The sequence below is a fragment of the Montipora foliosa genome, unplaced genomic scaffold (assembly GCF_036669935.1).
Source record: "Montipora foliosa isolate CH-2021 unplaced genomic scaffold, ASM3666993v2 scaffold_135, whole genome shotgun sequence".
In the NCBI taxonomy this organism is placed as follows: domain Eukaryota; kingdom Metazoa; phylum Cnidaria; class Anthozoa; order Scleractinia; family Acroporidae; genus Montipora; species Montipora foliosa.
The window spans coordinates 109,695-126,938 of record NW_027179435.1 but is presented as its reverse complement, the minus strand read 5'-3'; the positions used below and the strand labels follow the sequence as shown (position 1 = coordinate 126,938).

The 17,244-nt window shown below is 50.8% G+C and overlaps 8 non-coding genes across 8 annotated transcripts; 2 read left to right on the top strand and 6 right to left on the bottom strand.

The window, feature by feature from the left end:
• Positions 1-3,169: 3,169 nt before the first annotated feature.
• LOC137986079 (U2 spliceosomal RNA) lies at positions 3,170-3,361 on the bottom strand. Its single transcript, XR_011119532.1, has one exon. It is a non-coding gene; the product is annotated as a U2 spliceosomal RNA (small nuclear RNA).
• Positions 3,362-3,628: 267 nt separating this feature from the next.
• On the top strand, positions 3,629-3,747 carry LOC137986117 (5S ribosomal RNA). The gene has a single exon (XR_011119569.1). It is a non-coding gene; the product is annotated as a 5S ribosomal RNA (ribosomal RNA).
• Positions 3,748-4,723: 976 nt separating this feature from the next.
• LOC137986143 (U1 spliceosomal RNA) lies at positions 4,724-4,887 on the bottom strand. Its single transcript, XR_011119594.1, has one exon. It is a non-coding gene; the product is annotated as a U1 spliceosomal RNA (small nuclear RNA).
• Positions 4,888-5,081: 194 nt separating this feature from the next.
• Positions 5,082-5,272, bottom strand: LOC137986104 (U2 spliceosomal RNA). The gene has a single exon (XR_011119557.1). It is a non-coding gene; the product is annotated as a U2 spliceosomal RNA (small nuclear RNA).
• A 5,639-nt stretch (positions 5,273-10,911) lies between these two features.
• Positions 10,912-11,103, bottom strand: LOC137986078 (U2 spliceosomal RNA). The gene has a single exon (XR_011119531.1). It is a non-coding gene; the product is annotated as a U2 spliceosomal RNA (small nuclear RNA).
• A 267-nt stretch (positions 11,104-11,370) lies between these two features.
• Positions 11,371-11,489, top strand: LOC137986116 (5S ribosomal RNA). The gene has a single exon (XR_011119568.1). It is a non-coding gene; the product is annotated as a 5S ribosomal RNA (ribosomal RNA).
• A 976-nt stretch (positions 11,490-12,465) lies between these two features.
• Positions 12,466-12,629, bottom strand: LOC137986142 (U1 spliceosomal RNA). Its single transcript, XR_011119593.1, has one exon. It is a non-coding gene; the product is annotated as a U1 spliceosomal RNA (small nuclear RNA).
• A 194-nt stretch (positions 12,630-12,823) lies between these two features.
• Positions 12,824-13,014, bottom strand: LOC137986102 (U2 spliceosomal RNA). The gene has a single exon (XR_011119555.1). It is a non-coding gene; the product is annotated as a U2 spliceosomal RNA (small nuclear RNA).
• Between the last annotated feature and the right edge of the window lie 4,230 nt (positions 13,015-17,244).

The following is a 17,244-nucleotide window of genomic DNA, read 5'->3' as shown; positions in this document are numbered from 1 at the left end:
CGGAAGAAAAAGGCCGAGGAGGTTTCACCTTCCTCAACCCATTGGCCCGAGCACGGACTTGGGCTCCCCGAGCTGCCTCGAGGTCTAGGGCAGCAAGGGCAGACAGGGTAGAATGGTACGGCTCAACACAGGAGGTGAAACCGGCATCAACACGGTTCTTAAGATGCCCAGCTAGTCGGCCAAGGAGGTCTCGACACTGCGATGTTTTCTTTCGAGCGCTCAGCGCAATATTTAATTGTGAGGCCTTTGATTTGGCTCTTGCCCTTATCCCACCACTTAGCTAGTGACGGGAAGGACAGCATGGACTGCCTCCAAACGGACCAAAAATTAGTGATATGCTGGATATAGTCCTCATCATTGAGGACAGAAATGTTGAGCTTCCAGAAACTGTCCCAGGAGCAGCAATGTCTGGGACACTACAAGAAAGCACCACACCACAGTGATCCGAAAACGGACAAGGAATAATATCGCAAGTCAAGACTGATGGTAACAGGAGTACGGGGCACCAATGAGATCAATACGGGAGGCCATAAGGCCGTCTGAGCGAGTCCAAGAGAAGGCAGAATCGGAAGGATGCAGGTGCCTCCAAATGTCCAGACAACAGCAGGAGTCAAAAAGACGTTTTAAGGTAGCAGTACTTTCGCGGGAAGTGTCAGAGACATTGGAGCCCCGACGATCGAGGGCGCGGTCGAACACAGTGTTAAAGTCCCCGGCAAGGAAGGTCGGATAGGTGGGATCAACCCAAGACGAGACGTCGTCCAGGAAGTCGTCACGGGCTGGGTTGCGATTGGGGGCGTAGAGACAGCAGATACGAAACGGGTGCCCAGAATGGGTAAAGTGGCAAAAAACAACACGCCCAGCGGTGTCACACCAAGAGCTCGTAAGGGTGACCGTGGGGCGGAATAAAATGATGCAACCACAAGAGTGTGCAGAGCCAACAGAAGCAACTGCATTAAAACCAGATGAACGAAACCAGACTGACATTCACTGTCTGAAGAGCAGTGGGCCCTCTTGTAGGCAGACAATGTCAGGGACCTGAGGAAAGGAACGTAACCAGTGCAGAACACCAGCGCGCTTGGACGAGTCCCTGAGACCATTGGTGTTTAAGGAGAGGATAGAGAGAGCCATAACTGAGAAGAAAGAGAGAGACAGCACAACTAGGAGCGACGGCTCCGAACCGGGGCAGGGGGAGCCAAGGAGGGAAGGCCAGAATGAACAGCCCTCCCAGACTCCCTGCCCTTTCCAGACTTCGAGCGGCCGGGGACCGCAGAACCAGGAAGAGGTTTCTTCGCTTTCTTCTTAGACTTGACCTGATCATCAGAGGAAGCCTCAACATCCGAAAGTCCACGCTTAGTGACTGGTGAATCAGTCAGCTCGACCTCGTTAACCATTACGGGAGACAGAGATAGAACCTGTGGGGTATTTACAGGGGTTACATTGATGCCCGTTAAAGGGTCATCGTCACTAAATATACTTTGACTGTATTCAGTCTCATTAACTAGTTCATTATCATTCGTATCCATTTCTTTTCCATTATTACTATTATCCATTTCCATTTCTTTTCCATTAACTACAGCATTATTTGTCATTTCTTTTCCAGTAACTACATTATTACTATTATCCATTTCCATTTCTTTTCCATTAACTATAGTAGTATTGTCCATTACACCAACTACGTTACTACTAGTGTTAACATTGTATTACTCTGTGGCGCAGCCAAACCATCAGACGCAGCGGCGGGGGAGGCAGCCACCTGCACGCGCGTCGAGGACCCACCATTACCGTTTTAGGGAGGGCCGCACCCTCCTTAACATTTACTGGTGGCAGGAGAGGCCATGGGTGGAGTACCAGGGGGGATAACTCATTGTCCCTGAGGTCGGTGTGGGAACCCCAACTTGAAATACCAGGTTGCGTGGGGGCAGGAGGACGAAGGGTTACCCCCTCGTCCCCAGAGTCCTCATGGTCAGAGCTTGCAGGAGAAGTGGGAAGGTCCTCAGGACCAGAACTGACATCCAGGAGGGGAGGCAGCGACTCCGGGGGAGTGGCACCAACAACAAGTGAAGCGGACGGATGGGCGGGGGTCGCAGGCGAAGATGGTGGGTTCCCCCAGGCATTGGGGGGGTTGGGCAATCCCTGGCCATGTGACCAGGCTCCCGACACCTGCGGCACTTCCCGCGCAAGTCACAGTTTTTGGTGAGGTGTTCCCCACGACAGATATCACATTCGGCCGGCTGACCCACATACCACACCTTACATTTATATCCAGCAATGTCCAGATTACGAGGGATCCGGCCAGAACGAACCATTTTGATGATACGGGCTCCAGTGCAGATTGCAGGGTCACCCGGGTAATGCTGGTGCCTTATCGTCTCCACCTTCCCGTACGAGGAAAAGTAGGGCCGGAGGCGATCATCACTCTCCTCAAAGGGATAGTGATACAACATAACATTTTGAGCTCGAGGCCCAGCATACATGACTTTGCACTTAGCACCAGCTAAAGTGACAAAATCATAACCTTCAACAATATTTTTACATTTTGGGTCAGCGAAAGTAATCTGAACCAGTTTTACGGGAACAAACTGAATACTGTCAATCACAAAGGGGGTGAACTTTCCCTTGATGGCTGTAACAAGTTCCGCCCTGGGAACAGAGGTTGGAACATCGGAAAGGTCGAGGACTACTGTCCTCTTAAAGGCCGCAAGAGGCATGATGAAAAGGGAAAAAGAGAAAAAACAGTCCCCCCGGAAAGCAAAGCTCCCAGGAAGGGAACAGAAAGACTGGCTACCCTGGGTTATGGCAGGACGCCAAGCATAAGTCCCCAGGAGGGTCACCAGTAAAACTCAGGAATCAAAAATCTTACCACAAATCCCAAAAACGCTTGTCCCCACACTCCAATTCCAATACGGAACTTACGCGTACCACAAGGAAAGGCACGAACCTGGCAGATAATAAAAACCCGCGTCAGGTAAGTATGCCTTTTCAACCTCTCCGGAACCGCAAAAACGCAACTTGTCTGCGCATACCATGTGGTAATGGGGGTCACGTGCTCCTCGTCCTGTCGTGTCGTGCTGTCCACTCGCTGCTATGCTACCTAGAAAAGAGAAGAGAAATGTGAAGGTTGGTTGCTTGGTCATTTGTTCTGCTTTCACTTGATTATTTCTTCCCCAGAGGGAAGTGGGCCACGCTCGGAGGTAGTGCTATACCGAGGCAACCCGTGGCCGGGACGAGGCAAGCCTCTTTTCCACGGCCCAGTTCCAAAAATCAGTTTAATATATGAGCTGCTCGATGAGCAGCGTATCAGATATTAAGCTGATAAGAACAGATACTACACTTGATCTTAGCCAAAAGGCCGAGAAGCGATGCCCGTAAATGCTCACAGCGGACAAGGTGCTCCCAGTCTCATGGCCACGAGATATGGTGGTCCGATTACAATCCGTGCCAAGGAAGGAATGCCCAAAGCCAACCTGAAAGCGAGGCGCACACAACGATCGCCCTTGTACAGTGGGCAGCAGGACCAGCATTGCATGGCACTTGCGTTGACGGCAAGAGGACAAATGCACATTGTGCTTGCTCTGACCTCGTTTTTATTTTCCCTTATAACAAAGTTAATTTTCACGGCGAATTACTTGTCTACGACCATACCACAGGGAAAACACCGGTTCTCGTCCGATCACCGAAGTTAAGCCCTGTCGGGCGGGGTTAGTACTTGGATGGGAGACCGCCTGGGAATACCCCGTGTTGTAGGCTTCCCTTTTTCCTTCTGTACACTTGATTATCTCAAAAAATCTCAGTTTCCTTTAATGAAAGAACATTCCAAACCAGGTTTTTTGAACACAACATGCCAACGATATGTCAAAGATGAGACATACAACAAAAACAAAATAGTTCACACGAGAAAGTGGAACTTGTATTCCCAAGGGAGCGCGTGCGCGCGAGATCTTATCAATCCAACGTTTATGACATGAAACGTATCTTTTCGTGTGAGCAAAGAACAGGATACGACAAGTAAAAAATGCATGCACTGTTATGCATTAGATGGAAGTTAACCTAGCCCGGATGATATGCATACAACGAAGGCTACAACACTACAACATTGATCCTGCGAAAACGTGACTTACGTGACGTAGCGCACTTCAAAGTCTTACTGTTCCCTGCTCAACACGGACAGTACGTATTCAAAGGGCCGATAAGACACTATCCTGACCATGAAAGATTTACTTTTTATGATAACAATCCAATTAACTGATAACATAGAGAAACCACAAAGTGTTGGCCACAGAAATGTAACGCCAACTGATCTGGCGGGTCCTCAGTTACTCAATGCAAAACGGGCTCTCCAGAACGCAACATAACACAACGCAAAAGAAATCTATCGCGATGGAGCAGTACAAACACACATCCACTTACGTTTTCGAAACGATGCACGAGGATAAGAGCTCGACCCGCTGGCATTTTCTTGTCTCACTCGTCTATCGATGGAAATCGATGCGGCTGAAATAAACACGTCCTCTCGCTCTCTCTACGGCCAAGAATGAAAGAAATAAAATCACAGTTTTGCAGTGCACCAAGTACGGAACATTCACCTACAATTTCAGCAGTGGAATTCACAAATACAACTCACCTTCCTTAGTCCTTACACCGCCACCGCATCTCCTTCCCTGCCCTGCCTGAAACGTTACCAACAAACCTTCCCATTAGCCAACTTTGCCACCGGGGTTTGGTGCGGGGACTAGCGCGAACGCAGGTCCCCACTACCAGAAATTATACGCTCGAGTTACCCACATTTGGGGTAATCGCAAGGGTCAACCCAATCGAAGTGCAATGAAAGAGCCTCACCTTGAGAGGACTGCCTCCCTGATCACAGTGCCTCCCGCGTCAGGTAAGTATGCCTTTTCAACCTCTCCGGAACCGCAAAACGCAACTTGTCTGCGCATACCATGTGGTAATGGGGGTCACGTGCTCCTCGTCCTGTCGTGTCGTGCTGTCCACTCGCTGCTATGCTACCTAGAAAAGAGAAGAGAATGTGAAGGTTGGTTGCTTGGTCATTTGTTCTGCTTTCACTTGATTATTTCTTCCCCAGAGGGAAGTGGGCCACGCTCGGAGGTAGTGCTATACCGAGGCAACCCGTGGCCGGGACGAGGCAAGCCTCTTTTCCACGGCCCAGTTCCAAAAATCAGTTTAATATATGAGCTGCTCGATGAGCAGCGGTGAATGGCAGACCAAAGGTCACCAGTCGACAGACTCATCCAACGCCTGAGGCATTGGTCACCAGTATTAGGCGACAGAGGCGAAATAAAACTAAGCAAATCAGGTGGTACAGAGGGTGAATTAAGCAGGTGGCCCGAAGCGAAAAACGAGCTTGTTGGAAACATAGAGGCGATGACTCCATCCGCCCCCCACTGGCGGGCAAAATAACGTCGACGTCTCCGGGTTGAAAAACGCTTGAAGAGCAAGGGGAGGTGGAACTTGACACGGGCCTTTGCTCCCTCAATGACGGCGAGGGCCCCAGGTTGACAGAACGAAAGCGGTAGTCATTGCGGGCCAGCCAGATGTGAAACTTACAGGCACACAACAGGTAACTGAAGACTTTGGGCACTGCGTGAAGCTCAGTGGAATTGAAACCAAAAAGTAAATGGCGACGCTCAAGCACAGGACACATAGGCGAGAAATGAAAAAGGAGGGACTGTAGCCAACCAACAACACTTTGAGCAAGGGGACACACAAAGAGCAAATGCGACAGTGACTCGACGACAGGACCACAAAAACAAGCGGAGGAGACAGATAAACCAAAAGAGAGAAGACGCTCAGCAGTGTAAATCACACCATGAGCTACCTTCCAGGAGAAATCAACAACAAAGCGGTCAAAATCAAAGAAGTGGAACTGGCGCCACGTATCATACCAGTAAAGGTCCCCAAAGGAGGGAAAGAACTTAACTACACAGTGCGGTGTGACAGAGGAACAGGATAAAAGAAACTGGTAACCGACTTTGGCAGAGAAAAAAAGCCACGGAGGCGACAACGTGAGGGTCAGAGGATGCGAAAACCAAAGTTCCCCGGGAGGGGGAAAAAGAGCCACCAAGCGACTCCCAGGCCAAAAGCAAAGAGGAGTAAAATGGCGGTAACAGGGACCTGTCGAAGGCAGCGGGACGGGAGAAAACATCAAGAGAGGAGGCAGCAAAACACGATTGAAACCAGTACGACACAAAGGAGGACCAGCTTGACGAGGACAAAGTAGACCGTTTGACCCACTGACCCAGAAGCGACCAAACCTTGAGCTTAATGTCCACCACCGAGAAACCTCCCAGCGATGTGGGCTGAACGACCACAGCACGTGCAACGAGCTCCCGCTTGGTTTTCCAGAAGAATGAGAAAACAAGGGAGTTAAGTTCTTTAAGTACCCAGGGGGGCATGTGGACCAGGGATGCCACATACCAAACCCTGGCGAGGGCCAGGCAATTGATGACCAAAGCCTTGCCATGAAAAGACAAGGAGCGCTGACGCCAGGAGGAGAGGACGCGTTCCACAGCCTCTATCCGAGGCCGCCAATTAGTTCATCAATGTCATGCGGGCCAATGAAGACTCCGAGGATTTTAAGCTTAGAAGATGTCCAGTCGAGAGGGACAGGGGGGTCAGTTCGGCCAGCCCAAGACCCCAGCCACAAGCCGCGAGACTTTGTCAGGTTGAGCTTGGATCCAGAACCAAGCTCATACCTTGTGTAGGTGTCAAAAACAGCCCTAATGGAGGCATCGGAGGACAAGATGAGCGATGTGTCATCCGCGTACTGGGAAATTGGAGAGAGCGGTGAGGGCAGTCCAGGCAGCAAAGGTCCAGTAATGGCGGGATTTGCTCGAATATTGGCGGCCAAGACCTCAGCGACCATAACATACAGCAAAGGTGCGAGGGGGCAGCCTTGACGCACCCCCCGTGTGAGACTGAAAAAGTTTGAGACATGACCGTTAACAATGACAGCACTCTGAACAGCATTATAGAAAAGGCGGATCCAGCGCAGAAAGGAGGTTTGGAAACCCATTCTGCAGAGGGTGGCATGCAGAAAGGACCAATCAACGCGATCAAACGCTTTTTCTTGGTCGAGCGAGAGGATGGCACAAGGAGACCCGGATTGCGTGGCGTAATGGACCATGTCTCGGAGATAAGCGACGTTCTCACCAATATAACGACCGGGGACACCACAGGTTTGATCCTCAGCCACCACGGCATGAATAACCTTCAGGAGACGCCCAGCGATGACGCGGGCAGCGAGCTTGTAGTCCACACTAAGGAGGGAAATTGGCCGCCAGTTACGAGGGTTCAGCCGGTCACCCGTCTTAAAGATGAGAGAAATGATGCCTCGACGCTGAGAGAGGCTGAGAGTGCCAGCCTCATAACATGAGTTCAGGACGAGCACGAGGTCCTGTCCGAGCACCGGCCAGAATTTGACATAAAACTCCATAGGGAGGCCATCCAAGCCCGGGGTCTTGCCTCGAGCCATCCCACATAAAGCAGTATAACACTCCTCCGACTGGAGAGGACCATCACACTGTTGAGCCTGGTCGGCGGACAAGGTGGAGGTGAGGGCGTCGAGCAGGGAAAGAGCCACGTCCCCGTCAGTAGGCTCGGCACTAAACAAGTTAGAATAAAAGGAAGCAAAAGCCTGGCATAGGTCCTTTGAACTCGAGACCACTGTGCCATCATCGCATCGAAGTGCTGAAATAAGTCGGTCGGCGGCACGCTTCTTTTCCAGACGGAAGAAAAAGGCCGAGGAGGTTTCACCTTCCTCAACCCATTGGCCCGAGCACGGACTTGGGCTCCCCGAGCTGCCTCGAGGTCTAGGGCAGCAAGGGCAGACAGGGTAGAATGGTACGGCTCAACACAGGAGGTGAAACCGGCATCAACACGGTTCTTAAGATGCCCAGCTAGTCGGCCAAGGAGGTCTCGACACTGCGATGTTTTCTTTCGAGCGCTCAGCGCAATATTTAATTGTGAGGCCTTTGATTTGGCTCTTGCCCTTATCCCACCACTTAGCTAGTGACGGGAAGGACAGCATGGACTGCCTCCAAACGGACCAAAAATTAGTGATATGCTGGATATAGTCCTCATCATTGAGGACAGAAATGTTGAGCTTCCAGAAACTGTCCCAGGAGCAGCAATGTCTGGGACACTACAAGAAAGCACCACACCACAGTGATCCGAAAACGGACAAGGAATAATATCGCAAGTCAAGACTGATGGTAACAGGAGTACGGGGCACCAATGAGATCAATACGGGAGGCCATAAGGCCGTCTGAGCGAGTCCAAGAGAAGGCAGAATCGGAAGGATGCAGGTGCCTCCAAATGTCCAGACAACAGCAGGAGTCAAAAAGACGTTTTAAGGTAGCAGTACTTTCGCGGGAAGTGTCAGAGACATTGGAGCCCCGACGATCGAGGGCGCGGTCGAACACAGTGTTAAAGTCCCCGGCAAGGAAGGTCGGATAGGTGGGATCAACCCAAGACGAGACGTCGTCCAGGAAGTCGTCACGGGCTGGGTTGCGATTGGGGGCGTAGAGACAGCAGATACGAAACGGGTGCCCAGAATGGGTAAAGTGGCAAAAAACAACACGCCCAGCGGTGTCACACCAAGAGCTCGTAAGGGTGACCGTGGGGCGGAATAAAATGATGCAACCACAAGAGTGTGCAGAGCCAACAGAAGCAACTGCATTAAAACCAGATGAACGAAACCAGACTGACATTCACTGTCTGAAGAGCAGTGGGCCCTCTTGTAGGCAGACAATGTCAGGGACCTGAGGAAAGGAACGTAACCAGTGCAGAACACCAGCGCGCTTGGACGAGTCCCTGAGACCATTGGTGTTTAAGGAGAGGATAGAGAGAGCCATAACTGAGAAGAAAGAGAGAGACAGCACAACTAGGAGCGACGGCTCCGAACCGGGGCAGGGGGAGCCAAGGAGGGAAGGCCAGAATGAACAGCCCTCCCAGACTCCCTGCCCTTTCCAGACTTCGAGCGGCCGGGGACCGCAGAACCAGGAAGAGGTTTCTTCGCTTTCTTCTTAGACTTGACCTGATCATCAGAGGAAGCCTCAACATCCGAAAGTCCACGCTTAGTGACTGGTGAATCAGTCAGCTCGACCTCGTTAACCATTACGGGAGACAGAGATAGAACCTGTGGGGTATTTACAGGGGTTACATTGATGCCCGTTAAAGGGTCATCGTCACTAAATATACTTTGACTGTATTCAGTCTCATTAACTAGTTCATTATCATTCGTATCCATTTCTTTTCCATTATTACTATTATCCATTTCCATTTCTTTTCCATTAACTACAGCATTATTTGTCATTTCTTTTCCAGTAACTACATTATTACTATTATCCATTTCCATTTCTTTTCCATTAACTATAGTAGTATTGTCCATTACACCAACTACGTTACTACTAGTGTTAACATTGTATTACTCTGTGGCGCAGCCAAACCATCAGACGCAGCGGCGGGGGAGGCAGCCACCTGCACGCGCGTCGAGGACCCACCATTACCGTTTTAGGGAGGGCCGCACCCTCCTTAACATTTACTGGTGGCAGGAGAGGCCATGGGTGGAGTACCAGGGGGGATAACTCATTGTCCCTGAGGTCGGTGTGGGAACCCCAACTTGAAATACCAGGTTGCGTGGGGGCAGGAGGACGAAGGGTTACCCCCTCGTCCCCAGAGTCCTCATGGTCAGAGCTTGCAGGAGAAGTGGGAAGGTCCTCAGGACCAGAACTGACATCCAGGAGGGGAGGCAGCGACTCCGGGGGAGTGGCACCAACAACAAGTGAAGCGGACGGATGGGCGGGGGTCGCAGGCGAAGATGGTGGGTTCCCCCAGGCATTGGGGGGGTTGGGCAATCCCTGGCCATGTGACCAGGCTCCCGACACCTGCGGCACTTCCCGCGCAAGTCACAGTTTTTGGTGAGGTGTTCCCCACGACAGATATCACATTCGGCCGGCTGACCCACATACCACACCTTACATTTATATCCAGCAATGTCCAGATTACGAGGGATCCGGCCAGAACGAACCATTTTGATGATACGGGCTCCAGTGCAGATTGCAGGGTCACCCGGGTAATGCTGGTGCCTTATCGTCTCCACCTTCCCGTACGAGGAAAAGTAGGGCCGGAGGCGATCATCACTCTCCTCAAAGGGATAGTGATACAACATAACATTTTGAGCTCGAGGCCCAGCATACATGACTTTGCACTTAGCACCAGCTAAAGTGACAAAATCATAACCTTCAACAATATTTTTACATTTTGGGTCAGCGAAAGTAATCTGAACCAGTTTTACGGGAACAAACTGAATACTGTCAATCACAAAGGGGGTGAACTTTCCCTTGATGGCTGTAACAAGTTCCGCCCTGGGAACAGAGGTTGGAACATCGGAAAGGTCGAGGACTACTGTCCTCTTAAAGGCCGCAAGAGGCATGATGAAAAGGGAAAAAGAGAAAAAACAGTCCCCCCGGAAAGCAAAGCTCCCAGGAAGGGAACAGAAAGACTGGCTACCCTGGGTTATGGCAGGACGCCAAGCATAAGTCCCCAGGAGGGTCACCAGTAAAACTCAGGAATCAAAAATCTTACCACAAATCCCAAAAACGCTTGTCCCCACACTCCAATTCCAATACGGAACTTACGCGTACCACAAGGAAAGGCACGAACCTGGCAGATAATAAAAACCCGCGTCAGGTAAGTATGCCTTTTCAACCTCTCCGGAACCGCAAAAACGCAACTTGTCTGCGCATACCATGTGGTAATGGGGGTCACGTGCTCCTCGTCCTGTCGTGTCGTGCTGTCCACTCGCTGCTATGCTACCTAGAAAAGAGAAGAGAAATGTGAAGGTTGGTTGCTTGGTCATTTGTTCTGCTTTCACTTGATTATTTCTTCCCCAGAGGGAAGTGGGCCACGCTCGGAGGTAGTGCTATACCGAGGCAACCCGTGGCCGGGACGAGGCAAGCCTCTTTTCCACGGCCCAGTTCCAAAAATCAGTTTAATATATGAGCTGCTCGATGAGCAGCGTATCAGATATTAAGCTGATAAGAACAGATACTACACTTGATCTTAGCCAAAAGGCCGAGAAGCGATGCCCGTAAATGCTCACAGCGGACAAGGTGCTCCCAGTCTCATGGCCACGAGATATGGTGGTCCGATTACAATCCGTGCCAAGGAAGGAATGCCCAAAGCCAACCTGAAAGCGAGGCGCACACAACGATCGCCCTTGTACAGTGGGCAGCAGGACCAGCATTGCATGGCACTTGCGTTGACGGCAAGAGGACAAATGCACATTGTGCTTGCTCTGACCTCGTTTTTATTTTCCCTTATAACAAAGTTAATTTTCACGGCGAATTACTTGTCTACGACCATACCACAGGGAAAACACCGGTTCTCGTCCGATCACCGAAGTTAAGCCCTGTCGGGCGGGGTTAGTACTTGGATGGGAGACCGCCTGGGAATACCCCGTGTTGTAGGCTTCCCTTTTTCCTTCTGTACACTTGATTATCTCAAAAAATCTCAGTTTCCTTTAATGAAAGAACATTCCAAACCAGGTTTTTTGAACACAACATGCCAACGATATGTCAAAGATGAGACATACAACAAAAACAAAATAGTTCACACGAGAAAGTGGAACTTGTATTCCCAAGGGAGCGCGTGCGCGCGAGATCTTATCAATCCAACGTTTATGACATGAAACGTATCTTTTCGTGTGAGCAAAGAACAGGATACGACAAGTAAAAAATGCATGCACTGTTATGCATTAGATGGAAGTTAACCTAGCCCGGATGATATGCATACAACGAAGGCTACAACACTACAACATTGATCCTGCGAAAACGTGACTTACGTGACGTAGCGCACTTCAAAGTCTTACTGTTCCCTGCTCAACACGGACAGTACGTATTCAAAGGGCCGATAAGACACTATCCTGACCATGAAAGATTTACTTTTTATGATAACAATCCAATTAACTGATAACATAGAGAAACCACAAAGTGTTGGCCACAGAAATGTAACGCCAACTGATCTGGCGGGTCCTCAGTTACTCAATGCAAAACGGGCTCTCCAGAACGCAACATAACACAACGCAAAAGAAATCTATCGCGATGGAGCAGTACAAACACACATCCACTTACGTTTTCGAAACGATGCACGAGGATAAGAGCTCGACCCGCTGGCATTTTCTTGTCTCACTCGTCTATCGATGGAAATCGATGCGGCTGAAATAAACACGTCCTCTCGCTCTCTCTACGGCCAAGAATGAAAGAAATAAAATCACAGTTTTGCAGTGCACCAAGTACGGAACATTCACCTACAATTTCAGCAGTGGAATTCACAAATACAACTCACCTTCCTTAGTCCTTACACCGCCACCGCATCTCCTTCCCTGCCCTGCCTGAAACGTTACCAACAAACCTTCCCATTAGCCAACTTTGCCACCGGGGTTTGGTGCGGGGACTAGCGCGAACGCAGGTCCCCACTACCAGAAATTATACGCTCGAGTTACCCACATTTGGGGTAATCGCAAGGGTCAACCCAATCGAAGTGCAATGAAAGAGCCTCACCTTGAGAGGACTGCCTCCCTGATCACAGTGCCTCCCGCGTCAGGTAAGTATGCCTTTTCAACCTCTCCGGAACCGCAAAACGCAACTTGTCTGCGCATACCATGTGGTAATGGGGGTCACGTGCTCCTCGTCCTGTCGTGTCGTGCTGTCCACTCGCTGCTATGCTACCTAGAAAAGAGAAGAGAATGTGAAGGTTGGTTGCTTGGTCATTTGTTCTGCTTTCACTTGATTATTTCTTCCCCAGAGGGAAGTGGGCCACGCTCGGAGGTAGTGCTATACCGAGGCAACCCGTGGCCGGGACGAGGCAAGCCTCTTTTCCACGGCCCAGTTCCAAAAATCAGTTTAATATATGAGCTGCTCGATGAGCAGCGGTGAATGGCAGACCAAAGGTCACCAGTCGACAGACTCATCCAACGCCTGAGGCATTGGTCACCAGTATTAGGCGACAGAGGCGAAATAAAACTAAGCAAATCAGGTGGTACAGAGGGTGAATTAAGCAGGTGGCCCGAAGCGAAAAACGAGCTTGTTGGAAACATAGAGGCGATGACTCCATCCGCCCCCCACTGGCGGGCAAAATAACGTCGACGTCTCCGGGTTGAAAAACGCTTGAAGAGCAAGGGGAGGTGGAACTTGACACGGGCCTTTGCTCCCTCAATGACGGCGAGGGCCCCAGGTTGACAGAACGAAAGCGGTAGTCATTGCGGGCCAGCCAGATGTGAAACTTACAGGCACACAACAGGTAACTGAAGACTTTGGGCACTGCGTGAAGCTCAGTGGAATTGAAACCAAAAAGTAAATGGCGACGCTCAAGCACAGGACACATAGGCGAGAAATGAAAAAGGAGGGACTGTAGCCAACCAACAACACTTTGAGCAAGGGGACACACAAAGAGCAAATGCGACAGTGACTCGACGACAGGACCACAAAAACAAGCGGAGGAGACAGATAAACCAAAAGAGAGAAGACGCTCAGCAGTGTAAATCACACCATGAGCTACCTTCCAGGAGAAATCAACAACAAAGCGGTCAAAATCAAAGAAGTGGAACTGGCGCCACGTATCATACCAGTAAAGGTCCCCAAAGGAGGGAAAGAACTTAACTACACAGTGCGGTGTGACAGAGGAACAGGATAAAAGAAACTGGTAACCGACTTTGGCAGAGAAAAAAAGCCACGGAGGCGACAACGTGAGGGTCAGAGGATGCGAAAACCAAAGTTCCCCGGGAGGGGGAAAAAGAGCCACCAAGCGACTCCCAGGCCAAAAGCAAAGAGGAGTAAAATGGCGGTAACAGGGACCTGTCGAAGGCAGCGGGACGGGAGAAAACATCAAGAGAGGAGGCAGCAAAACACGATTGAAACCAGTACGACACAAAGGAGGACCAGCTTGACGAGGACAAAGTAGACCGTTTGACCCACTGACCCAGAAGCGACCAAACCTTGAGCTTAATGTCCACCACCGAGAAACCTCCCAGCGATGTGGGCTGAACGACCACAGCACGTGCAACGAGCTCCCGCTTGGTTTTCCAGAAGAATGAGAAAACAAGGGAGTTAAGTTCTTTAAGTACCCAGGGGGGCATGTGGACCAGGGATGCCACATACCAAACCCTGGCGAGGGCCAGGCAATTGATGACCAAAGCCTTGCCATGAAAAGACAAGGAGCGCTGACGCCAGGAGGAGAGGACGCGTTCCACAGCCTCTATCCGAGGCCGCCAATTAGTTCATCAATGTCATGCGGGCCAATGAAGACTCCGAGGATTTTAAGCTTAGAAGATGTCCAGTCGAGAGGGACAGGGGGGTCAGTTCGGCCAGCCCAAGACCCCAGCCACAAGCCGCGAGACTTTGTCAGGTTGAGCTTGGATCCAGAACCAAGCTCATACCTTGTGTAGGTGTCAAAAACAGCCCTAATGGAGGCATCGGAGGACAAGATGAGCGATGTGTCATCCGCGTACTGGGAAATTGGAGAGAGCGGTGAGGGCAGTCCAGGCAGCAAAGGTCCAGTAATGGCGGGATTTGCTCGAATATTGGCGGCCAAGACCTCAGCGACCATAACATACAGCAAAGGTGCGAGGGGGCAGCCTTGACGCACCCCCCGTGTGAGACTGAAAAAGTTTGAGACATGACCGTTAACAATGACAGCACTCTGAACAGCATTATAGAAAAGGCGGATCCAGCGCAGAAAGGAGGTTTGGAAACCCATTCTGCAGAGGGTGGCATGCAGAAAGGACCAATCAACGCGATCAAACGCTTTTTCTTGGTCGAGCGAGAGGATGGCACAAGGAGACCCGGATTGCGTGGCGTAATGGACCATGTCTCGGAGATAAGCGACGTTCTCACCAATATAACGACCGGGGACACCACAGGTTTGATCCTCAGCCACCACGGCATGAATAACCTTCAGGAGACGCCCAGCGATGACGCGGGCAGCGAGCTTGTAGTCCACACTAAGGAGGGAAATTGGCCGCCAGTTACGAGGGTTCAGCCGGTCACCCGTCTTAAAGATGAGAGAAATGATGCCTCGACGCTGAGAGAGGCTGAGAGTGCCAGCCTCATAACATGAGTTCAGGACGAGCACGAGGTCCTGTCCGAGCACCGGCCAGAATTTGACATAAAACTCCATAGGGAGGCCATCCAAGCCCGGGGTCTTGCCTCGAGCCATCCCACATAAAGCAGTATAACACTCCTCCGACTGGAGAGGACCATCACACTGTTGAGCCTGGTCGGCGGACAAGGTGGAGGTGAGGGCGTCGAGCAGGGAAAGAGCCACGTCCCCGTCAGTAGGCTCGGCACTAAACAAGTTAGAATAAAAGGAAGCAAAAGCCTGGCATAGGTCCTTTGAACTCGAGACCACTGTGCCATCATCGCATCGAAGTGCTGAAATAAGTCGGTCGGCGGCACGCTTCTTTTCCAGACGGAAGAAAAAGGCCGAGGAGGTTTCACCTTCCTCAACCCATTGGCCCGAGCACGGACTTGGGCTCCCCGAGCTGCCTCGAGGTCTAGGGCAGCAAGGGCAGACAGGGTAGAATGGTACGGCTCAACACAGGAGGTGAAACCGGCATCAACACGGTTCTTAAGATGCCCAGCTAGTCGGCCAAGGAGGTCTCGACACTGCGATGTTTTCTTTCGAGCGCTCAGCGCAATATTTAATTGTGAGGCCTTTGATTTGGCTCTTGCCCTTATCCCACCACTTAGCTAGTGACGGGAAGGACAGCATGGACTGCCTCCAAACGGACCAAAAATTAGTGATATGCTGGATATAGTCCTCATCATTGAGGACAGAAATGTTGAGCTTCCAGAAACTGTCCCAGGAGCAGCAATGTCTGGGACACTACAAGAAAGCACCACACCACAGTGATCCGAAAACGGACAAGGAATAATATCGCAAGTCAAGACTGATGGTAACAGGAGTACGGGGCACCAATGAGATCAATACGGGAGGCCATAAGGCCGTCTGAGCGAGTCCAAGAGAAGGCAGAATCGGAAGGATGCAGGTGCCTCCAAATGTCCAGACAACAGCAGGAGTCAAAAAGACGTTTTAAGGTAGCAGTACTTTCGCGGGAAGTGTCAGAGACATTGGAGCCCCGACGATCGAGGGCGCGGTCGAACACAGTGTTAAAGTCCCCGGCAAGGAAGGTCGGATAGGTGGGATCAACCCAAGACGAGACGTCGTCCAGGAAGTCGTCACGGGCTGGGTTGCGATTGGGGGCGTAGAGACAGCAGATACGAAACGGGTGCCCAGAATGGGTAAAGTGGCAAAAAACAACACGCCCAGCGGTGTCACACCAAGAGCTCGTAAGGGTGACCGTGGGGCGGAATAAAATGATGCAACCACAAGAGTGTGCAGAGCCAACAGAAGCAACTGCATTAAAACCAGATGAACGAAACCAGACTGACATTCACTGTCTGAAGAGCAGTGGGCCCTCTTGTAGGCAGACAATGTCAGGGACCTGAGGAAAGGAACGTAACCAGTGCAGAACACCAGCGCGCTTGGACGAGTCCCTGAGACCATTGGTGTTTAAGGAGAGGATAGAGAGAGCCATAACTGAGAAGAAAGAGAGAGACAGCACAACTAGGAGCGACGGCTCCGAACCGGGGCAGGGGGAGCCAAGGAGGGAAGGCCAGAATGAACAGCCCTCCCAGACTCCCTGCCCTTTCCAGACTTCGAGCGGCCGGGGACCGCAGAACCAGGAAGAGGTTTCTTCGCTTTCTTCTTAGACTTGACCTGATCATCAGAGGAAGCCTCAACATCCGAAAGTCCACGCTTAGTGACTGGTGAATCAGTCAGCTCGACCTCGTTAACCATTACGGGAGACAGAGATAGAACCTGTGGGGTATTTACAGGGGTTACATTGATGCCCGTTAAAGGGTCATCGTCACTAAATATACTTTGACTGTATTCAGTCTCATTAACTAGTTCATTATCATTCGTATCCATTTCTTTTCCATTATTACTATTATCCATTTCCATTTCTTTTCCATTAACTACAGCATTATTTGTCATTTCTTTTCCAGTAACTACATTATTACTATTATCCATTTCCATTTCTTTTCCATTAACTATAGTAGTATTGTCCATTACACCAACTACGTTACTACTAGTGTTAACATTGTATTACTCTGTGGCGCAGCCAAACCATCAGACGCAGCGGCGGGGGAGGCAGCCACCTGCACG